This window comes from Sapajus apella, unplaced genomic scaffold (genome assembly GCF_009761245.1).
Source record: "Sapajus apella isolate SASKATOON/1434 unplaced genomic scaffold, GSC_monkey_1.0 scaffold4, whole genome shotgun sequence".
NCBI classification, from domain to species: domain Eukaryota; kingdom Metazoa; phylum Chordata; class Mammalia; order Primates; family Cebidae; genus Sapajus; species Sapajus apella.
The window spans coordinates 47,767,263-47,792,809 of record NW_022436944.1 but is presented as its reverse complement, the minus strand read 5'-3'; the positions used below and the strand labels follow the sequence as shown (position 1 = coordinate 47,792,809).

General features: G+C 37.0%; 1 long non-coding RNA gene across 1 annotated transcript in view; it reads left to right on the top strand.

Moving 5' to 3' along the window:
• Window positions 1-17,048, top strand: part of LOC116537551 — a 292,436-nt gene extending 275,388 nt beyond the window's left edge. Inside the window, exon 6 of the long non-coding RNA XR_004263190.1 lies at window positions 16,893-17,048. This is a non-coding gene — a long non-coding RNA (uncharacterized LOC116537551). The remainder of the gene's footprint in view (window positions 1-16,892) is intronic.
• Window positions 17,049-25,547: the final 8,499 nt, after the last annotated feature.

Genomic DNA, 25,547 nt, shown 5'->3' with positions numbered 1-25,547 from the left:
ATCGGAATGCCTCACCAGCAAGGAAAAAAGGCTGGTTGGAAAATGAGTCTGATGAATTGACAGAAACAAGTTTCAGAAGGTGGGTAATAACAAACTTCTCTGAGCTAAAAGAACATGTTCTAACCGAATGCAAAGAAACTAAGAACCTTGAAAAAAGGTTTGACGAAAATGCTAACAAGAATAAATAGCTTAGAGAGGAATATAAATGAATTGATGTAGCTGAAAAATACAACACGAGAATTTCACGAAGCATATACAAGTTTCAATAGCCAAATCAACCAAGCAGAAGGATATCAGAGATTGAAGATCAACTCAGTGAAATAAAATGAGAAGGCAAGATTAGAGAAAAAAGAGTAAAAAGAAATGAACAAAGCCTCCAAGAAATATAGGATTATGTGAAAAGACCTAACGTACATTTGATAGGTGTACCTGAATGTGATGGAGAGAATGAATCCAAGCTGGAAAACACTCTTCAGGATATTATCCAGGAGAATGTCCCCAACCTAGCAAGGCAGGACAATATTCAAGTCCAAAAAATACAGAGAACACCACAAAGATATTCCTCAAGAAGAGCAGCCCCAAGGCACATAATCATCAGATTCATCATGGTTGAAATGAAGGAAAAAATGCTAAGCGTAGCCAGAGAGAAAGGTCAGGTCACCCACAAAGGAAAGCCCATCAGACCCACAGCAGATCTCTCCACAGAAACCCTACATGCCAGAAGAGAGTGGAGGCCAATATTCAACTTCCTTAAAGAAAAGAACTTTCAACCTAGAATTTCATATCCAGCCAAACTAAGCTTCATAACCGAAGTAGAAATAAAATCCTATGTGAACAAGCAATAGCTAAGAGATTTCATCACCACCAGACCTGCATTACAAGAGATCCTGAAAGAAGCACTAAACATAGAAAGGAACAACCAGTACCAGTCACTCCAAAAATATACCAAATGGTAAAGAGCATCGACGCAATGAAGAAACTGCATCAACTAATGGGCAAAACAACCAGCTAGCATCAAAAAATGGCAGGATCAAATTCACACATAACAATATTAACCTTAAATGTAAATGGGCTAAATACCCCAATCAAAAGACACAGACTGGCAAATTGGGTAAAAAGTCAAAACCCATCAGTGTGCTGTCTCCAGGAAACCGATCTCACATTCAAGATACACATAGGCTCAAAATAAAGGGATGGAGGAAGTTTTACCAAGCAAATGGAGAGCAAAAAAAGCAGGAGTTGCAATCCTAGTCTCTGATAAAATAGACTTTAAACCAACAAAGATCAAAAGAGAAAAAGAAGGGCATTACATAACGGTAAAAGGATCAATGCAACAAGAAGAGCTAATGATCCTAAATATATACGCACCCAATACAGGAGCACCCAGATACATAAAGCAGGTTCTTAACGACCTACAAAGAGACTTAGACTCCCACGTAGTAATAGTGGGAGACTTTAACACTCCACGGTTAATATTAGACAGATCAACGAGACAGAAAATTAACACAGATATCCAGGACTTGAACTCAGATCTGGACCAAGCAAACCTAATAGACATTTACAGAACTCTCCACCACAAATCCACAGAATATACATTCTTCTCAGCACCACATCACACCTACTCTAAAATTGAACATATAATTGGAAATAAATCACTCCTCAGCAAATGCAAAAGAATGGAAATCATAACAGACTCTCAGACCACAGTGCAATCAAATTAGAACTCAGGATTAAGAAACTAACCTAGAACTGCACAACTTCATGGAAACTGAACAACTGGCTCTTGAATGTTGACTGGATAAACAATGAAATAAAGGCAAAAATAAAGATGTTCTTCGAAACCAATGAAAATGAAGACACAACGTACCAGAATCTCTGAGACACATTTAAAACAGTGTCTAGAGGAAAATTTATAGCAATAAATGCCCATATGAGAAGCAAGGAAAGATCTAAAATCTACACCCTATCATCAAAATTGAAAGAGCTAGAGGAGCAAGATAAAAAAAAACTCAAAACTAGCAGAAGATAAGAAATAACTAAGATCAGAGCAGAATTGAAGGAGATAGAGACACAAAAAACCCTTCAAAAATCAATAAATCCAGCAGCTTGTTTTTTGAAAAGATCAACAAAATAGACCACTAGCCAGATCAATAAAAAAGAAAAGAGAAGAATCAAATGGATGCAGTGAAAAACGATAAAGGGGATATCACCACAGAGTCCACAGAAATGCAAACCATCATCAGAGATTACTACAAACAACTCTATGCACATAAACCAGTAAACCTGGAAGAAATGGATAAATTCCCGGACACTTGCACCCTCCCAAGCCTAAACCAGGAAGAAGTTGAAACCCTGAATAGACCAATAACAAGGGCTGAAGTTGAGGCAGCAATTAATAGCCTATCAACCAAAAAAAGCCCAGGTCCAGATGGGTTCACTGCTGAATTCTACCAGACATACAAAGAGGAGCTGATACCACTCCTTCTGAAACTAATCCAAACAATCCAAAAAGAGGGAATCCTTCCCAAATCATTTTATGAGACCAACATCATCCTGATACCAAAACCTGGCAGACTCACCAAGAAAAGGAAACTTCAGGCTAATACCCATGATGAACATAGATGCAAAAATCTTTAACAAAATACTGGCAAATTGATTGCAACAGCACATCAAAAAGCTTACCCATCATGATCAAGCAGGCTTCATTCCAGGGATGCAAGGCTGGTTCAACATACACAAGCCTATAAATGTATTCACCACATAAACAGAACCAAAGACAAAAACCACACGATTATCTCAATAGATGGAGAGAAGGTCTTCGACAAAATTCAACAGCCCTTCATTCTAAAAACTCTCAATAAACTAGGTATCGATGGAACGTAACTCAAAATATTAAAAACTATTTGCAACAAACCAACAGCCAATATGAATGGGTGAAAACTGGAAGCATTCCCTTTGAAATCTGGCACTAGGCAAGGATGCCCTCTCTCACCACTCCTATTCAATATAGTATTGGAAGTTCTAGCCAGAGCAATCAGGCAAGAAAAAGAAATAAAGTGTATTCAATTAGAAAGGAAGAAGTTGAATTGTCTCTATTTGCAGATGACATGATTGTATATTTAGAAGACTCCATCATATCAACCCAAAATCTCCTGAAACTGATAAGCAACTTCAGCAAAGTCTCAGGATAAAAAATCAACATGCAAAAATCACAGGCATTCCTGTACATCAGTAACAGATTTAAAGAGAGCCAAATCAAGAACGAACTGCCATTCACAATTGCTACAAAGAGAATAAAATACCTAGGAATACAACTAACAAAGGATGTAAAGTACCTCTTCAAGGAGAACTACAAACCACTGCTCATGGAAATAAAAGAGGACACAAACAGATGGAGAAACATTCCATGCTCATGGTTAGGAAGAATCAATATTGGGAAAATGGCTATATTTCCCAAAGTAATTTATAGATTCAGTGCTATCCCCATCAAGCTACCTATGACCCTCTTCACAGATCTGGAAAAAACCATCTTAAACTTCATGTGGAACCAAAAGAGAGCCCACATAGGAAAGTCAATTCTAAGCAAAAGAGCAAAGCTGGAGGCATCGTGCTACCTGACTTCAAACTATACTACAAGGCTACAGCAATAAAAACAGCATGATACTGGTACCAAAACAGAGATAATAGACCAAGGGAACAGAACAGGGGCCTCAGAAGCAATGCCACACATCTACAACCATCTGATCTTTGACAAACCTGAGAAAAGCAACGGGGAAAGGATTCCCTGTTTAATAAATGGTGTTGGGAAAACTGGCTAGCCATGTGCAGAAAGCAGAAGCTGGACCCCTTCCTGACAACTTACACTAAAATTAACTCCAGATGGATTAAAGACTTACATGTAAGAACTAACACCACAAAATCCCTAGAAGGAAACCTAGGCAAAACTATTCAGGACATAGGCATAGGCAAGGACTTCATGACTAAAACACCAAAAGCATTGGCAACAAAAGCCCAAATAGACAAATGGGACCTAATTAAACTCCAGAGCTTCTGCACAGCAAAAGAAACATCATTAGAGTGAACCGGCAACCAACAGAATAGGAAAAAGTTTTTGCAATCTACCCATCTGACCAACACTACATTGAGATACCATCTCATGCCAGTTAGAATGGCGATCACTAAAAAACCTGGAGACAACAGATGCTGGAGAGGTTGTGGAGAAATAGGAATACTTTTACACTGTTGGTGGGAGTGTAAATTAGTTCAACCATTGTGGAAGACAGTGTGGCGATTCCTCAAGGACCTACAAATAGAAATTCCATTTGACCCAGCAATCCCATTACTGGGATTTATAATCCAAAGGATTATAAATCATTCTATTGTAAAAACACATGCACACGTATGTTCACTGCAGCACTGTTTACAATAGCAAAGACTTGGAACCAACCCAAATGCCCATCGATGATAGACTGGACAGGGAAAATGTGGCACATATACACCATGGAATACTATGCAGCTATAAAAAACGATGAGTTTGTGTCCTTTGTAGGGACGTGGATGAACCTGGAAACCATCATTCTCAGCAAACTGACACAAGAACAGAAAATCATACATCGCATATTCTCACTCATAGACAGGTGTTGAACAATGAGAACAGGTGGACACAGGGAGGGGAGCATCACACACTGGGGTCTGTTGGGCGGGGGGACTAGGAGAGGGACAGTGTAGGGTGGAGAGTTGGGGAGTGATAACATGGGGATAAATGCCAGTTATAGGTGATGGGGATGGAGGCAGCAAACCACATTGCCATGCATGTACCTATGCAACAATCCTGCATGTTCTTCACATGTACCCCAGAACCTAAAGTGCAATAATATATATATATATATATATATATATATATATATATATATGCAAAAATTAGCCAGGTGTGGTGGCAGTTATATAGATAATCCCAGAGATTCAGTATCAATTGCCTGGCATGGGCCTAGGCATCAGCATTTTTAAGCAATTCGTGTGGTTCTATTTTGCAGCCACAGCTGACAACCACTGCATAAAATTACAACCAGCTACAGTGACCACTTTGCCCTTGTTTGTCCAGGTTTCCTCATTTTAAGACTATAAGTCTCATGCCCCAGAAACCTTTCAGTCCCAGGTAAACCAGAACAATTGGTAACCCCAGGCCTTGAAGTCTGTGCTCTCAGCCTCCTAAAGAAGACCTGAGTCATATAAATCCTATAAATGCACAGGCTCTGTAATAATGCAGAGGAGGCGGCACTGGGCTCACAGTCCAGAAACCCAGGTTTCAGCTTTTCTTCTTGCCATCCCTAACTATATGACTTTGGGAAGAGTGACTTAACTCTTTAAGATTGAGTGTCCTCAGTTCCCTGCTTCCTCACTGCCATGTCATCATGGGGATCAAATAACAGCTCACATGCCAGAGGAGGAAACTGGAGCTCAAGGAGGATAAATGACAATGCTGGGGTCATTGAATTGGTAAGAGATGTGCCCTGACTTCCAGGCCTAATTGTCTTCTACTGCAGCTGTCCTGTAGGAATGCAAAGAGGGATTCTCATGGCTACCATTGAGTCTGAGAGCCCAGTCTGAGAGCAAAGCAGTGGGCTATTCACTTTCCATACACTTGCTTCAGTGTATGTATCTACAGACTTTTCTTTTTCATGTTTATTTTGAATGAAGATTGTCTGTATACAGTGTGTTTGGAGGTGGAGGAGGTAGCTTAATTTGCTCCAACTTCCAGGTCTTGGGGGTGAATTTAGATTGCGCCTGAGCAGGTGCTTGACAGAAAAATTTCAGCTCCCTCTCCCATCATTGTGTGACAACTGCCTGCAATATTCAGTACAGTAACATGCTGTACAGGTTTGTAGCCTAGGAGCAATAGGCTACACCATATAGTCTATATGTGTAGCAGGCTATAGCACATAGGATGTATTAGTACACTCTGTGATGTTCGGATGATGAAATTGTCTAATGATGCATTTCTCAGAACGTTTACCCATCATTAAGCAATGCATGACTGTAGTTGCCTAGTGAGAATTACAAAATGTTTCTCTAATCAGAATTTGTGCTTAAAGGATATTACTGTATACCTTTAAAATAGCACTCATGCCACATAAGGTGTAATATTCAACCAAACATATTTGAGAATCCAGTTCAAATAGAAAAATAATTTTTAATATTAAATTAAATGCTATTTAATATTTAAATTGTCATTAGTATCATTTTGAATATGTTTCTATAGACAAGATATTTTCTATAATTACATTTCATCATCACTATTGTCTTCTAAGGCATTATTACCTCATATTTAAGATGAGAAAATAGGTTCTGTCAGTTTCACTGATTTGTTCAGTGTCACTCAGCTATATTGCTGGTAGGGGCGAGACTTGTAATTTGCCTGAATGCCATTTCCTGTTATTCTACGCATTCTGCCTAATGTCAAAATAGTTCCCTCAACAGAATCTATGTGTTTCTAGGATCATTATTTATCCTTTGTCTCCTATTACCTAGTACATAAATGTTTAGTACCTTAAGAGTCCCAACTTTCCATTTATTTCACCATACACCCCTTGAAATTCTCTATGTAGTGTCCCAACAGATCACAGACAAAGGAGACTTGGGGCTCGACTTACTTATCAGACCCTTCTCTCTAACCCACTGAATATCTCATTACCGTTGACCAGCCGGATGTCAGCATGTCACACATTATTCTGAGAGCATAGCAGGAGCCCCTCAGGTCGGCAGATAATCAAGAAACAGTGTTATGAGAGTTGACATCTTATGAATAATTATTTTAAAAATCTGTTCATTTCTGTTCCTTCAACTCCAGATGAACGAGCTGGTTCTACCAAGTTGCTCAGTCAAACTGTGATTTCTTAAACAAGATGCCGGTCACCCTAATTTTTCTAAAGTAACTTTATTCAAGGGCTTCACTGTGAGAGTGTATTATTAAAAAGTATATAACAAATAACTGAGTATAAAACAGGAAACTCTTGGACACCTCTGGGAATTCCTCTTAGAGTTGTTGGGCTTTAGTTCTTTTCCTGTTTCATATTAGCATCTAACCATATCTCAACATAGAAAAGTTATAGTAAATGTGGTATTATAATCTTATGGGACCTCTATTATATACACATATATATGTATATATGCAGTCCATTATTAATGGAAACATCATCACTTGGTACATGACTTTACATTATTTTATGTCAATGATGTGATTGTCTTCTAGATTGCTTTCAGAAGAGCTCAGGTCTTTGTTATGATTCTTCCCTATGTTAGTCAAGTGGACTTCACAAAGGCAACCTGTGTGAGGTAGGGTGTTTCTTTTAGCATAAAATAGGACAATCTTACCCTTTTTACCTCACAGGGTTTCAGAAAAGAGCCAAAGAAAATGCATACAAAGTTGTGAAGTACAATAGTTATGAGAAATACCATTATTTTGAAGAGTCCTGTGAACTCCTAAAATTCACACCTGTGGGCTTAGAGAAGTAGGTTTATAGGCTATAAATCCAGAGAAATCTTGAACATCAGGGTGGAACCAAGGCTGCCTCCTGGGGTTGAACTGTCTTCTTCCGTATCTTGTGGGGAAATTACTCTGTCTTAGTGTCCTGCAATAATCTTTAAATAGAGCGATTGTTCCTCCTTCCCTATACCCTAATATTGCTTGCGTAGGTCATAAAAGAGGCCCCATCCAGGGATAAATATCAGGCAGGCTTAAGAATTTTCATAACGGAATATCAACCTTACTCCATAGCACAGGGACCCACGTTAGGCAAAAGTGCAGAAGCTCTAAATTCAATGACCACCAGAGAAGGTAACACTGAACTCACTAATTCCTCTATACTGCTTTTCAAAAACCAATTTAAAAAATGGATTCTTAGGACAAATAGTTAAAAAATCATGGCTCAATCTTTTAATATATGAGGATTCTTTACAAGCCTAAACAATTATCAAGGCCTTCCTTAAAAGGTAGTAGTTTTATTTAGTAACCATTGATAGAGAAATTACATAGTGATTAAAGACACCACCTACCACCAAGAGTTCAAAAGCATTATAATAAAAAACTTCTACCTATACCTGTAAAAACAGTCATATATATCTGTGTGAGATCCATTTATTCAGTATGTCAGAAATACGTGGTGAAGAAACTCTTATGAAAGCTACTGAGGTCTGCGTGAGTACTTTGGACTCTGGTTGAGAATCACTACTCCTTCACCTTTTTGGCTTTGCCCCAGCAAAAACACCTTCACTCTGCTATATTGAATATGTTATACTCAGCTTTTGTGGAAGTTTGTATAATGATCATTATGTTATGTTACACCACTTATAAGCAGGCAATGAATTTGTTTCAGAATTTAATGCCAGAAAATTATTTTATTTCCTGAATAACAAATGCATGGTAAAAATTGTTGAGGCAAGTGACAAATATATGAAAGGAATATGCTTGCCTACCTAAGCAGTGCCCTCTGGAGTGGCAGTTCCAGAGTCGGATCCTTTAATCACAGCAGCTCCTGCCAGACTCAACACTGACTCACACTAATCAAACTGAAGAGACCAATATATAAATCAGAATACTAACACGTGATTTCACAAGAGAGGAGATAACTATCCAGTGAAGGAATACGTGTCCGCCTTCCAGCATATTGCTTATCCAGTATTTAAGTATTTGAGAGTCAAATTATTCATCAAAGCTTGGCTAGTAAATATTGAGTTTGAAAAATGCAACCAGAGGTTTCTCCTAAGTTTATTTCTCCTTTTTTATGTACCTTGCTGAAAACATTCTTAGAGATGCTGCGTGAAGCAATCTCTGTGCTTGTTTCTGTCCTTTTTGATAAGATTTTTTAAAAACATTCATCCAACTTGAAGTGCCCCTACCTCTTTGGTTGGGTTCACTCAGAAGCAGACCATAAGAAAAAGAATTAAATTCAAACTATTTATACGGAAGGAGATTCCAGCCACCACCGATGAGAGTTGGAAAGGCTATTGGTCTGTTCTCACACTGCTATAAAGAACTACTGGAAACTGCATAATTTATAAAGAAAAGAGGTTTAATCGACCCATAATTCCACATGACAAGGGAGGCTTCAGGAAACTCACAATCATGGTGGACAGTGAAGGAGAAGCAAGGCACATCTTCACGTGGCCAAAGCAGGAGGAAGACATAGCAAAGTGGAAAGAGAGCTACAGACTTTTAAATATCCAGATCTTATGAGAACACTGTCATAAGACAACACTAGGGGGGATGGTGCTAAGCCATTAGAAATGACCTCCATGATCCAATCACATCTTACCAGGCCCCTCCTCCAACACAGGGGATTACAATTTGACAGGAGATTTGAGTGGGGACACAGAGCCAAACCATATAGGAAGTATGATGAAAAGGGGAAAAAAACTCCGCTATAGGGTGTGTTATGGAGCAGGTTATCATTGTGGCATCTGGATCTCAATCCCACTGGAGATCTTTGGGAGATGACATAGAACACTCCTTGGGTAGCATTATTGCCATGTGGCTTCCTCAGTATGACTGCTTACTTCATCAAGTGAGCAAGGAGGATCTCTGCTAAGAAGTCTTATGTAACATAACATCATCACGGGGATGACATCTCTCACTTTTGCCATATAATGTAACCTAATCAAGGGGGTGACATCCCATCGTTTTTGACATATTATATTGGTTAGAAGCAAGTCCCAGGTCCTGCACACACTCTAGAGAATGAGATTACACAAAGGAGTAGACATCAGGAAGTGGGAAATCATTGGGGATCACCTTAGGGTCTGTCAGCCACAGACACATAGTGAGTACTCAATAAATATTAATTTGCTTCTCCTGTCTTGAATTCTTTCATGATTACATATATTATTACCATCACAATACATTTAAACTGGAATAAAGATCCATGGTAGACATTGACATTTGGGATTGAGAAAACAATTCAGACATGACAGCTCCATGGTGACACTGTCAGATCACATTACCTGCCAGTGCACAGTTATCACACATTTAATGTGGTGAAATGTTATGGCCACATCACAGTCAGGCTAAGCTGATGGTTTTAATTTGGGTATAAGGCTAGAGCTATGCTGATGCTTTTCACCGCTGGCTAGACCAGGGGCGAGTCACATTTCCACGAGTTTCTGCTATCAGGAGGAAAGCTTTGTTCCCTCTTCATCTTGAACTTTTCAAGCACATGAAAGCTAGTACTTCCCAGGTGGGAAAAAAAATGTCATTAGACATTAGTCCCTTGCATTTTATATTGAATGAGATTCTGAGTGAGTTATGAAAATATAGGAGTTGGCATATTCAAGCTCTGGGAACTATAAGTGGCAACTGAAATTTGGCTTTCCTAACGACTTGATGAAAAAAAAAAGCTCGTAAAAGTGCACAGGCAGCTTCCACAAAGTCACCTGAGGATAAGCTGCAAAAATGCTTTATATGCATGTAGCCACTGTCATTTCCAGCTCCTCTCCCAATCCTGGTGAATGGATCTCCAAGAAAGGTGCCTTGGCAGTCAGGCTTTATTGCAACAAGAAACTTTCATGATTTAACTTTGAGGATTATATTCTTGGAGTTGACCTATGTTGATTTTTCAGAGATTAGGGTTGTTTTATTTATTGTTGATGCTATTACCAATATATATGGGCCGAGGCCTTTATAAGCGAGGTAGTGGAATTTCCTGTGGTTTTAAATGTCTTGTCTGTGAACTCAAGAACCTGCGAAGTCTGATGTTGTAACATTGGAAATAATAGACACTGTGAAGAAGACAGACATTATCTTAGAAGTTCTAACTTATAAAGTTTTGCTGTCCGCCTGTAGATATCCTTGATGAAACCATTGGTGAAAAGGGTTCAATTAGTTCTAAAACTCACAGGACAGTTGTTCCAAAAACCACCAAAATAATTCCCCAAGCTCTATGTAGACCACCATTAAGGTTATGAATACCTTGGCATTAATTGTTGGTGGTTAACTCAAGTTGGCTATTGGTGAAAAATAAGCTCTCACAACATCAATTGTTATTGACCTTATTATTAACCAAAAACATTTAATATAAAGCTGATAGATATATTTCTATTGATCATAAGAAATCAAGTCGATCCCAGTTGATAAGGAGGCTTATGGAATTATGTGCCATAAGGTATGTCATTACAATTTTAGCCATTGTTTCTGTTCTTTTTCTTCCTTCCATCCTTTAGTACCTAGCTCCACACTCTGGTTTCTCATTCTTGTGGTTCATAGATAATGGAAAACTTGTTCTACTCATGTCTGAGAACTGATCCAGACAATAACATTTGTTGCTTATTGCCAGATGTTTCTGTTGTTCTGCTGCTTTCTGATTTTGAGGCTTGCCCTGGTGATGCCCTCACCCAGCATTAACAAATATTGACACAGTAGAGAGAATGAGTGGTATGTTGGTGGTAAGCTTCCTGGCTCCTCTGCTAGACATCTAAAAAGATGATACGTGTGCTTACATTTTTAAAATTCATTTTATTATAGATCTTCATCACATAGGTCTTTCACCACAGATCTTCTAGGCAATGGAATTATCTATACAAGAATTCACCCTACCTTTGGTAGTCTATCTGTGACCTAAGTTGGTTCAGGGCATTGAAGCTGATTGGATAGAACACTGAGTGGTAATACAGAGTTATAAAATTGCTGCTTTTTTCTCAGATTTTTCCTGAACTAGGTGCTGCCACCCAAATTTGGGGAGTTTTCTCAGCCATATGACCAGTTGCCTTATAAGTTTTATCAGGAACTACTGGAAATGTCACCCATTTATCAGGTGCAAAGCTGAGGAATATTGTCTCAAGCTTCTTGAATGGCTTTACATCTTAAACTCCTATGGATTCACACATTATGCGTGAGGTTGCTCCTGTCGTTATTCTTTAATAATTTTTTGATACAGACTTTAATAATACAGTCATTTTGTACAGAAATGTCATCAAAAATAAATAACTTTTTTTTCAGCTAATTGCATAACAAGGAGAAAATGTACAGAGAAATATATAAAAGTATGGGCTCTGAAGTCAGATGGCCCTAAGTTGAATTCTGTGTCTGTCACATACCACCTGGTATCCTTGAACAAGCTTCTTAAACTCTTCGAACCTTAATTTCTTTATTATTAAAGTGAGGATAACAGTATTACTTCATAGAACTATTGTGATGATTGTGTGGATTACATGAAATAATCTATGCAGGATGCTAGTACAGAGTCTGGTATATATTAAACATAAAACAAATTTTTATTTCTGCTGTTCTTGTTATCATTTTTAAAAAGCCTTGGCTAGTTTAAAACTAGAAAATATAGACTAAAAAGTAAGTCATACTTTAAGGGGATAGTTAGAACAGTGCTATCCAATAGAAATATCATATGATTCAGCCGGGCGCGGTGGCTCAAGCCTGTAATCCCAGCACTTTGGGAGGCCGAGGCGGGTGGATCACGAGGTCAAGAGATCGAGACCATCCTGGTCAACACGGTGAAACCCCGTCTCTACTAAAAATACAAAAAATTAGCTGGGCATGGTGGCGCGTGCCTGTAATCCCAGGTACTCAGGAGGCTGAGGCAGGAGAATTGCCTGAACCCAGGAGGAGGAGGTTGCAGTGAGCCGAGATCGCGCCATTGCACTCCAGCCTGGGTAACAAGAGTAGTGAAACTCTGTCCCAAAAAAAAAAAAAGAAATATCATGATTCAAGCCTTATATGTAAATTAAAATGTCCTGGTGGTCTTATTTAAGTACATAAAAAGACAGAGGTGAAATTAAATTTAATGTTTTATTTAACACAATATATGTAATCTAATATATCTGAATTAATATTTCAATATGCAATCAATATAAAAATAATGAGGCATTTTGATTTCTTTTTTATACTCAGTCTTTGAAATCCAATGTGGATTTTATACTTCCAGCACATCTTTGTGTGGACCAGCCACATTTCAAGTGCTCATTAGTCACCTATAGCTACTGGCTACTGTCTTGGAAAGCACAATGTCAGAAACTTATTTTAAATGGATTCTTGAAGTTTTTTCTGTAGTGAAAGTGATGAATGTAGTGGGAGTGATATAGACTAGTGACTCTAAAATATGCAGAAGCATCACTAGAGAGTAGGTTAACACAAAAATTCCTAGATCCCAACTCCAAGGATTCTCATTAATTGGGTCTGGCGTGAGGATCAATACTTTGCATTTCCAGGCTGGGTGTGGTGGCTCATGCCTGTAATCCCAGCACTTTGGGAGGCCAGGGCAGGCAGATTACTTCAGATCAGGAGTTTGAGACCAACCTGGCCAATATGGTGAAACCCTGTCTCTACTGAAAATACAAAAATTTAGTCAGGCATGATGGCATACACCTGTAATCCCAGCTACTCGGGAGGCTGAGACAGGAGAGTATCACTTGAAATTGGGAGTCAGAGGTCGCAGTGAGCCAAGATAGCACCACTGCTTTCCAGCCTGGGTGGCAGAGTGAGACTCCATCTCAAAAAAAAATAAAGAAAGAAAGAATTTGCATATCCAATAAACTCCCAGTTGATGATCCATGAACCACATTTTTGAATACCATTTGTGCAAAGTTTCTCTCTTTGAATTTTACCATTAACTTTGCTGTTTTCATAAGTTTTTCAAACCGAAAAGACTAGATATGCTTATTGTGGCCACAATAATAGAAATAAAGAACTTTTCCAAGGCACACATATTAGTCCCTGCTTTTAGCAGACCTACTCACTTACAGGGTCGAAAACTGGCAGCCTATTCACACTACTCTGCCAGATGTTGAGCCACTGAGCCCCAAGCCTGGTCTTATCTGAGCAGTCTCAGCCCCACCATGTAGTGGGACGCAGCTTGGCAACAGAAGAAAGAAAAAGAAGCCCAAGATAAGAAGTACTTGCACTTTGAGTGTTCAGCGGGTTAAAGACCCCTGATTTTTGTGGGCCAAATCTAGTGATTTGGCAGGGATCCCCTTCAGTTCTGTACCTCCCCAAAGGTGACCTCTTCCGTTTAATCAGCAGGGATTCCACCATTACTATTACACTGAGTATGCATTTCAGATAGGTTGGTACAATGAAGCTGCTCAATTTACATGATAATTTTGTCCTAAATCAGTTTAGTATATCTAGCAATATCCTTCTTCCTGGTACATATTCATTGCCTCTTCTTTTGCTTGAATATAAATGACACCAGTATTTCGGCAGTAGGTCATCTGTGTAAACAGGTAACTTCAGGTTAGTGTTCACATGTTGGATAATCTTCATGACTTACAATATTTTGATTGAAAAGTGATGTTAAATGCTTTTGGTGAAAACTATGGGTTGCCCTTATATTTATAGAGAAAGCCTCCACTGTCTTGTTCTACTAAGGGCACTGTTTCAATAATCCATCTATCTTGGTGCCCCCTAGATGAAGGTACTTAATGAAAGTTCAATACCTTTTTCCCTTAAAAAAAGCTCTTTATTATTTAGTTGGGGAATATTATGTAGACAAAGGAAAAATGTCTTAGTACTGTTTAAGTGACTAAAAACACGAATAAGAGCTGTGTGCTTGGTGATCAGTACCATGGGAAGCAGGAAATGTGCTGAATACATACTTAGGTTTAAATGACAGCTCTGCCATTTAACAGCTTTGTAATATTAAGCAAGTTAGGCTACTTATTTACTTCTATAAGCTTAGTTTCTTCGTCTGCAAAACGGGAATAACAAAACTTCTATTTAATGACGTGAATATGAAGATTAAATAAGGTAATTCATGTCCAGCCTTAGAGCACTCAGTATAAGTCAGCTGTTATTGTTGTTACAGAAGAAAAAGAAAATATTGTTAGTTTGGTAACCTGAAGGGCATCATCGAAGAGATATTTGAGTTAGGTCTTGGAAATTGCTGGATTTGCTTGGTCTTGATTTTAAGTATCTTAAAACGTGTACTACAAATTCACTGCATAAAATATTAAAATTATAATGAAGAAAAAAAATCAATGATTTCACCTCAAAGATCATTTCTGTTAATATTTTAGTGTGCTTTCTCATCTCTCGTATGACTTATATATTTTTTATTATTTTATGTGGGACAAGGCGTTAAATACAACTCTTCCTTTCTCAGGTTTAGTTGAGGTTTTACAGGATGCCATGTGCCACTCTAAAGCAAGGAACTAAACCATCTATACAGAAATTGCATTTGGGGTGCTCTTTTGCCTGCATTATTCCACTGCCACCTTCATCCTAAAAAAGAAAAGGTAAACAAGTCATTAAGAAGTAGGAGACTTGTAAAAAATTATGTCTTTAGGTCAACGGCCCTAAGACAATTTTGCCCCACCAAGGACATTTGACAATATTTGGAGACGTTTTTGATTGTTGCAACTGGGAATTGATGCTACTAGCATCTTGTAGGTAGAAGCCAGGGATAGTGCTTAATATTGCAATACACAGGACCTTCACACAACAAAGGATTATCCAGTGCCAAAAGTCAATAGTGCCTACTGGGATCGCTTGGCCAAGGTCCTCTGATATTTGGTAAACACACATAGCAGTATTTTCTTCACTCCTGGGAAAACTCTGAAGAGCAAGGGCTGACTACAGCTATCAGCGGCAACAGAAGAAAGAAAAAGAAGCCCAAGATAAGAAGTACTTGCACTTTGATTAAGATCCCGGTTAAAGATCCCGGAGTTTTGTGGGCCACATGAACAATGAGTTGAATCATTTCAAAAAGGGTCTGTTGTAAAACAGATCTCCAGAACTTTTTCATCTTGCAAAACTGAAACTCTATACCCATTAAATGGCAACTCCTGGTTTCCCTCTTCCCCTACCCCTAATAACCACCATCCTACTTTCTATTTCTATGAATTGAACTACTTTAGATATAAGAGGAATAATACAGTATGTGCCTTTTTGTGACTGGCTTATTTCACTCAGCATGTTTTCAAGGTTCATCCATGTTGTGGCAATGAAAGGAGTTCCTTCGTTTTTCAGGCTGAATAATATGTTATTGTATGTGTATATCACATTTTGTTTATTCATTCATCTTTCAGTGTATTTTAAGGAATTCATCCATCATTGATGTGGAAGTAGAGAATAAATTCACCCATTGTCCCCGCTATGAATTATCTATACATATTAAATTCTGTGGAGAGTAGTTGTCTCCAGTCCTTTTTACTGCTAGCATCCAATTATTAAAATAATTTTTTCTCATTCTATTGTTTAATTACTTTTCATTTTCAGTTTTCCTAATCATGATATATTGTCTTATCTTTCAAATATTTGGGCAGAAATAATATGATCATGTAGTACATTTATCTTGGAATGAGTAATATATTTAAATTATATTTATATAATGAGCCATTAAACTTTACTAACAATTAACATTTTGTGGTAAAATTTTCACAGCTACCAATAAATAATTGCTGTAATAAGATTATTTTGTGGTAATGGAAAAGGAATGTTACTTGCTATATGATAGCATAATTTATGTCCTATGGAAGTATCCTTAGACTTATATTGGAAATGCCACAGCATCATTTTAGTAAAATAAACAAATGGCAAATGCTATGAACTAAAAAATGAAACATAATATTTAGCTAAATTTTACCAATGGGGATTTTTTCCCTTTTTATCTTAAGGTATTTTCTAAGGAGTACATGAACAAAAAGTAGCTTCTAATATTAGAAACATTGTTTATTGTTACATCGATAAAATCTTTTGTTTATTGAATTCGTTCCTTTCTTCATGAGTTATGAATGATACTCTAGTTGATTGGGCAGAGAATTCTCCTAAAAAATATACAAACAGCCTATCTTTGAAACCTAAAAAATTACAATAAAATATTTTAAAAGGTTCAAAATACTAAAGCTGTCTACAATATGAATGACATTCTCTTAATTATCTTGTCCTTGTATAGGACATATCCTGCACTTCCTGGCCATGTTCCTTTGTTGAAGAGGCACATTCAGAATGTCTGGAGAGCACAGCACCAGCATAAGGTGAGCACTCATCTTACCATTATTAAAAACAAAATTTTAAGTAGTTAATTTGATCAACCTATGTTTTATGACTTTCTCCATAAGTTTTGCATTTAATTTTTTTCTTATAGCGTTGTTTCCATCTTTGAGGTTATAGCACTAATTATCTACTTTTATGCTATTTTTAATATTTAAAAATATTTTAATTTTGTTAAATTTAGGTTGATGCATAATACATACTAAGAATTGAATTTCCCACCAAAGTTTTATCTATCGTGTAATCATCTTTTATTTAATAATTGTTCTCTAGTCATTTCTGATATAATTTTTATCATAAAAAAGTTTCATATACTGGAGTCTGTTTCTGGAATATGTTTTATCTGTGTCTATTTATTTACCACTGACACTATTTTATCCGCTATAGCTTTATAACACATTTTATTATCTGAGAGAGTGAATCGTTACTTATGATTTGGTGTCTTTTTTCATAAAGTATTTTTGCCTATTTCTTTTTTAGAAATATAAGATTTGAGAGTATGGAGATAAGGAGACAAAAGATATTCCACACAGGGAAATAAAAAAAAAAAAAAAAAAGAAAGAAAACACCCACTGAAAAGATGCCCCCAGGCCCAAAGTAAGATTGAGTTTTAGAAAGTCATTTTTTTTCATCTCATCTCTACTCTCTTAAAGCTAGATTTGTCTTCTGGTTTTAATCATCTAGATCAAAAAATTAGGGAAGGATAAAAGTTACACATACTTCAGTGGAAATGCGTATCAGCACAGTAGTAGTCTTATCAGGTCATTTGTTTCTTATTTAATTTGCTCTTTAGAGCATGTCTATGTAAAGAGAAAGTTTCAAAATATTCTGAGGAAGTAAAGTTTTATTATCATAATGGGTTTTCCTAAACGAGATAGTTGCTTCATACTGCCCTCCACAGAAACCCTTCCTCCCACCACTTTTAGCAAACCTGAGTCAAGATTCAAGGAAGCCTCTGGTTTTAAAATTGGGAGGTTTTGGCCTGGTTTCATTTTCAGGCTTTAGAGGTAATAGAAACTTAAAATGAAAGCTCTATAAGTCTCCAAACCTCCATTTTATAATAAATATTTTCTAATGCCTTGTGTTCTATTCTGAATGAAATTTATAACAATTTAACCTACCCATACACAGAATTTTAAAAATCAATATAATCTTCTGACTTTAATATAAAGGAGAAACAGAATGAAATTTGTTTATTTATTTATTCTGAGATGGAGTCTTGCTCTGTCACCTAGGCTAGAGTGCAGTGATTCTATCTCAGCTCACTGCAACTTCCACCTCCTGGATGTCAAATGATTCTCCTGCGTCAGCCTCCTGAGTAGCTGAGATTACAGGCACCTGCCACTGTGCCAGGCTAATTTTTTTTTTTTTTTGTACTTTTAGTAGAGATGAGGTTTCCCATCTTGGCCAGGCTGGTCTTGAACTCCAGACCTCATGATCCACCGGCCTCAGCCTCCCAAAGTGCTGGGATTATAGGTGTGAGTCACCGTGCCCAGCCAGAAATTTATAATTTCAAAATGTAAAAGCTTGGTACAGTCACACTAAAAGGTATAGTGAAATTGTTAGATATTTGCAACTCTGTGTAGCAATCAACATGAACAAAATAGCTACAAATTCAGACCAGTGGATTGTCTGTGGTGTTGACAACTCAAAAGCATAAATTCAATAACTGTCAGCATGAGATATTCCACAATGGTAAACCACTTTTGATAAAGTTCAGCCTGAACCAAAGTATGATCTTCTCTTGATTTTTATGTTATTACACACTTGAAAAAGTCAGTGTATGTGTAAAATAAGCTGCAATCTAGGTTCATCTGATACATATCCACTTCCTCAATGCATTCTGAAAGTACTGTAAATTCTTCACTTTCCTAAGTGATAGGTTGTTATGGGCCACCAAATGTGACATTCACAATATTATAGTGGAAAAGAAGGCTGAATTCGCCATGATAATTCCAGGTATTTCAGACAGACAGGAATGAGCACAGATTGGAAAAAGGAGGGTGGGTGGAAGCCCACCCAAAATGAGCTCTCTAACACAAATGCCAAGCTATGCAGGGAAAACCAATCCCAAGAAATTCAGCCAACACAATCAACAATTAAGAGATAAAGACACACACACACACATACACACACACACACACACACACACACACACACACCATGTGCACACCAGAATATAAAAGAAGAATGAAAATAATTTTAATAAACCCTTCCAGTTAGATCTGTAGCTACATAAATAAAATATTTTTCCTTACTAAAGTCTGCTATTTTTTTTTAGTGTGATACTTCCAATTAAGATCTTGTACAGAGAATGAATGCTCTATAACCTAAGATAGAGTTTTACTGCAGTATTTTTCTTGCGCACATCTCACATGCCACCTAAAGGGGAGAAACTATTTTAAACCAAATTTCAAAAATTTTTAACTAACAAATAAAATGTCACAAAAAAATGATCTCCTAGAAGTTCAAAATCAGAGACCTCACATCATTCTACCTAACATCCATCTCCAGCAGAAATCTCAAATCTGTCTGTACCATCCATGACACTTGCCCAACACATTCCCAGTAAAGTAAGTCACTGCTTCTGAGGCCAGCATTCCCTTTCTGAACAGCCCTAACTGTGAAGAAGTCTTTGTTACACTAATTCAGAACCCTAAAACAAAAAGTAAGTTTGAATCCTGGCTCTACCACTCATCAGCTATATGAGCTTAGGTGAATTATTTAACTTCTCTACACCTTCATTTCTTCAGCTGGTAAATAGTCATAATAATAGGTATCTACGTTCTGGGTCAGTGTGAAAAGAGTTAACTCATGTCAATGCTTGGGACAGTGTCTGGAAGACAGTAAGTGACATATAAAGGTTAGCAGTCATTCCACCTTTGGCCTTCAATATTCTCCTTGAATACCACTAAATAACTGCTAGCTTCTCACCTAAGGATCCCAGATCCTTGTACTGTTTCTCATGCTGCATGATTGTTATTCTCTTTCCATGCTCATCAGGCTCCAATTTGCTAATACTCTTTTGCAAATTTGATTCCCATGTTTGAACAGTATTTATGTGTGTTCTGATCTGTACAAGATAGAATGTGTTCATGTAGCAATTCACAATCAATGCCTACTCCACTTCTATTAATATGTCCAAAACAGCTTGTTTGTATAAGGAGTTTGAGCCTCAGTTGACAATATGAGAAATTTTTATTTCTTTATATTTTCTACTACTGAATTCAATTTATATTGTGAGTTCCCATGCTACTGGGTGGCAGAGACGTAATCTGAGTTCATTCAAATTTAGTTTCCCACAAGGTTGCATCAGAATTCTGGAGCCATAAGTTCACAGAACTTATAATGTCAAGACACTTACTCTCTTATCACTCAACTAGGTCTCATCCTTTCCATTCCCTTTTCTTCTGCTTTATTTTAGACTGTATAATTTTCAGCTATATCATTATAAGTTTTTCACCTGCTTAAAATCTCTTGTTTTCCAGTTTTATGTGCCTCCAAGTCATCCTCCGCACTTTCTAAAACATAAATCTAATCATATCATCCTTTTACTTAAAAATATCCAGTGTTGCAATTATCTTTAGGAAAAAATGCCAAGCATGGAGCTCAGTCTTTGAAAATATTATTTCCTCTAGTTCTGCAAACAATTTTATCTAATCGCTATTAATCTCAATTTTACAAACCAAAAGAAACTAAGACTTAGAAATCTTAACCTGTCATAACCAAGTCTGTAGGACTGGGAGTGCCAGGACACAAAATCAGCTTTCTTGTCTCTAGCTCCATTGCTTTTAATATTAATATTCTAGTCTCTTTAATCAGTTTCACCTCTTGCATTAAGACATCTTCTGGAGTAAGACTACTACTGTTACTGCCATTGCTAAACTAACAAACAACATCACTTTTGATTATGTGTCCTTATTCATCAACAATATAAAGAGGGAAGGAGGAGGAAGACACTTACCTAGCTGGCCAAATCATTCAGTCAAATGAACCTGGCAGTCCACGGGTGACAAATTTTGAGCCAAATCACCCTTGCATGCAATGTATGATATACAAAGACTTAAAGATAAAATACTAAGTGACCTGTTCCAGTTAATACACCACATTATTGTGTAAGTAGAACAGAAATCCCAGTCTCTGCATCCTCTGTCCACAAACCGTAACAAAACACACAAATCCACTAATCCAAATGAACAAAAACCTTTTAATAAGTTAGACGAGTGTAACAAGCAACTTAACATTTTTGAAAGTTTTAATGTATGGCAACTAATCACATATCTAGGAAGTATGCAGTACAGCTAAATGGCAATTCACAGGCAAACCTCAAAAATACCAAAGTTGCTTATGACTGTAAACCTCACTAAAGTTTTTTCCCAAGTGGTTTCAATATTCAGTTGGAAGAGTGACAGTTGGACGTAATGGTTTTATTTTCTCACTTTTCTTCAGAAACCAATCTATCTCACTACTGCAGTGCTTTCCAACCTTTTTAAACCCATGACCCCTTTGGATAACCCTGAAAATCTCATGACATCATTCCTTTCACGCCTACCCTGAGCTTTGTGTACGCAGAAAATAAATTCTATTTCTGGCATACCGTGTCAGACACAAAAAAAATTTTGTATTTTATTTTGAAGTTGTTATAAGAAAAGACGTGTTTAATTTTTCAAATATAACTTCCAAATATAAAAATATTTTTTAATTTTTTTCTCAAATTATACAGCATTTTCTCCTCATGCCTCATTTTGGCCCTCCCAGCTAATAATCAATTGCATACTTCCACTAGTTAATTTGTGATTTATGCAATATTGTGATTTATGCAAGTTCAGTTTAAGGCTCTAAATGAGTCTACTATTATCCAAATATTTAGAATATTGTCATTCCTAAAAGAGTTCCAGCTAAAAAGAAAACCAAGGAATAGAAATGAAATTATCAAACTCACAGACTATTCAAGTGCCCAGAGCCCTAAGAGGTGATTTGGCCTTATGCTTTCTACCCCAGATCTATGGAATCTGAATCTCTGGGCCTGTTGCCTATGGATCTTGATTACAAAAAAACACTCAGGCTGGCTCTATTAACCACCTGGATTGGGAAACCCATTATTTGACAGGAGAGAAAACTAAAATGGAAAGAGATTAAGTACAGCTAACCCAATTTGCTGACTTAATTTAAGGAACTTAAAAAACATAGCCTTCAGAATTTTATTTTCTTTATCAACTTTAATTTGATTTTTTAAAAATACACTTTTACAATTATTTTATTGCCCTGCTTTTGCAAAAGTTTCCCAGATAGATAAAAAGTAACAAATTGGATACATTCCCTAATCTCCTCTCAGAGTTATGACTCCAATAAAATATCAGTAAAAGAGTAAAAGTGGTATAACCCAACAAGAAAAGGAGAGGCATGATCACATTTTTAGAAAATGTAAAGCAAAGAATTGAGTAGTGACCGACATGGTAGGGGAATGAGCTTTAATCTAAAATATGTACCCAGGAGATACCAATGAGAAGTGAGTTTATAACTACCATGACACATGTCACAAGGTAAAACTTAAAGTAAAAAGGCATATAAATGACTTGACATTCTAGATGTGCATTTATACCAGGCATGGTGGCTCAAGCCTGTAATCCCAGCACTTTGGTAGGCCAAGGTGGACGGATCACAAGGTCAGGAGTTCAAGACCAGCCTGACCAACATGGTGAAACCCCATGTCTACTAAAAATACAAAAAAATTAGCCAGGCATGTTGGCATGCACCTATAATCCCAGCTACTTAGCAAGCTGAGGCAGGAGAATCACTTAAACCCAGGAGGCAGAGGCTGCAGTGAGCCAAGATCATGCCACTGCACTCTAGCCTGGGGAACAGAGGGAGACTCCATCTCAAAAAAATAAAAATAAAAAAATTAATGTGCATTCATATACCACCTTCTCCCACCCCCATGCAGAGATGCCAGAAGCCAAATGCCTCCACTCTTCATCACTGAAAATCAAAATTCTCCAGTGTAAATGAAAAGGCGAGATTGTACTCAGAAGCACCAAGCACAGCAGAAGGTAGGACTTAGGTACAAGATTGCAAAGAGAATGACGGAATAGTCAATTGAAAAAAATGCATGCTGTATGATTCAAACCTTTACATAGCTAGGTGTCTACCTCCAGGGAGGAAGAGGAACGATTCATTTTTAGATTTATTTAATGACCACCATAGACTGAAATGGTATGTATGTTTGTTAGGAAAGGAATATCCACCAATCAAACAGCCAGTTCTCTAGAAAAGAACCAAAAAGTAAAGACAGCCTCATGCCTGAGGACTACTGTATTAGTTTGCTAGGGCTGCTATAACAGTGTTGTGTTCCACAGATTGAGTGGCTTAAAGTTTAAACCTTAAACAAGAAAAATGTATTTTCTCACAATTTTGGAGGCTGGAAGTCTAAGGTCAAGGTATCAGGATAGTTGATTTCTTCTGAGTTCTCTCTCCCTGGCTTATAGATGACTGTCTTCTCCCTGTGTCTTCACCTGGTCTTCGCTTTCCATGGGTCTCCTAATCTTCTATAGGGACAGCTGTCATAAAGGATTAGAGCCACCTTAATGATTTCAATTTAACTCAACTACCTCTTTAAAACCCTATCTCCAAATACTGTCACATTGTGAGGTACTGGGGGTCAGGAATTCAACATGTGAATTTGGAGGGAACATAAATCAGCCTATAACAACTTCTCAAAGTTTTTAATGATTTCCTTGGAATCATGGCAATTAAGGATCACTAGACATATGAAGAAAGCTCTCTAAACACTAATGTACTCACTCAATCACAGAAATCCAAAAGAAAAAAATAATTTAGGTAACGGAAAAACTGCAAAGATAACAGTTAAATAACTTTAGAAAAATATGAGAAAATCTTAAATTGATAAAACCAGGGCTGAATATTAGAGGAGAAATCAATACAAAAAATGAAAAATTGAACTATTACAACAAAATAAATAAAAGGAAGAAAAAGTCAAGAAAATCCTTCAGAAAATTGAACCACAAAACTTAAGAAACTAGAAATATGAAAGCAAAGATTAAGAAGCTTAATCTAAGATGTTCAAAATCTGGTTAATAAGAATTTCAGAAAGAAAGAAAAATGGAGAGGAATATATCTTTTTTTATGTACTAAAATTTTTCTAATCTCCATTTCCAACCTGCATTTCTCCCTTGAACTCCAGACTTAAATGCCCAATGTGGCTGCCTGCCCAGTGTCTCCAGTTGGATGTCAAATGGATCTCAGAACTAAATGTCCAACATTGCACTCTTCTTGCATAATTTCCTATCTTCATATAAATGAAAATTCAATTTTTTAGTTGCTCAGACAAAAAAAATTTGGTATCAACTTTGCCTCTGCTTTTACTCTTCACAGCTAATTCAACAGCAAATACTATTGTGTCTACATCAGAAATATGTGTACAACGTGTTACTCATCCCTTCCACCCTGATTCACTGCTACAAGTAACAATCATCTGTCACCTGGCTTATTAAATTACTTCCTTATGCTCCTCTGCCCCTACCCTTGCTGCTTCTATAATTTATTCTTTTTTTTTTTTTTTTTTTGAGCTGGAGTCTCGCTCTGTCTCCCAGGCTGTACTGCAGTGGCATGATCTCGGCTCACTGCAACCTCTCCTCTTAGGTTCAAGTGATTCTCCCACCTCAGCCTCCTGAGTAGCTGGAACTGCAGGAACAAACCACCAGGCCTAGCTAATTTTGGTATTTTTAGTACAGAGGGTGTTTCCCCATGTTGGCCAGGTTGGTCCCAAACTCTTGACCTCAAGTAATCTGCCTGTCTAGACTTCCCCAAGTGCTGGGATTACAGGTGTGAGCCACCATCCTATAACTTATTCTTCATAAAACAGCTATAATAATTTTTTTTTAAGTACAACAGATGACTTCAGTTCTCTGTTTGCAGCTCTACAAAGGCTTTCCTTCATACTTAGAATAAAATCCAAAGTCCTTAAAATGGCCTATCAGGGATTATCTTGTTTGTTATCCGACCTTGTTTTACTCAATATTTTCTATAAAAAATATTTTTTGTAAAGCTCCTTTTAGTAATATTAAATAAAATTAAATCTGCTTTTACACATAAGTTAAAAAATAATCAATAATGTCCTAATTATAATATAAAGGACAAATAAAAGGGAAGTAAATCATAATAAAACACTATATAAAATAGAAAACTATAATAAAACATCTCTATATAGAATCATCATAAATACAATTTCTGCAAGAGACTATAGCTACAGATATGTTTTCACAAAGGTGCCATGGCAATTCAATGGAGAAAGGACAGTCTTTTCAACAAATGATTCTGAAGCAACCGGATATCCATGTAGCAAAACCAAAACTAAAACGGGTAAACAAAAACTATATGTACTATATGCCTCATGAAAAGTTAACAAAAAATTGGTCATAGACTGAATATAAAATATAAAACTATAGGACTTCAGAAAAGCATGAAAATATGTATAACCTTGTATCTGGCAAGGAATTTTTAGATAGAAATAAAAGACATAGTACATAAAAAATGATAA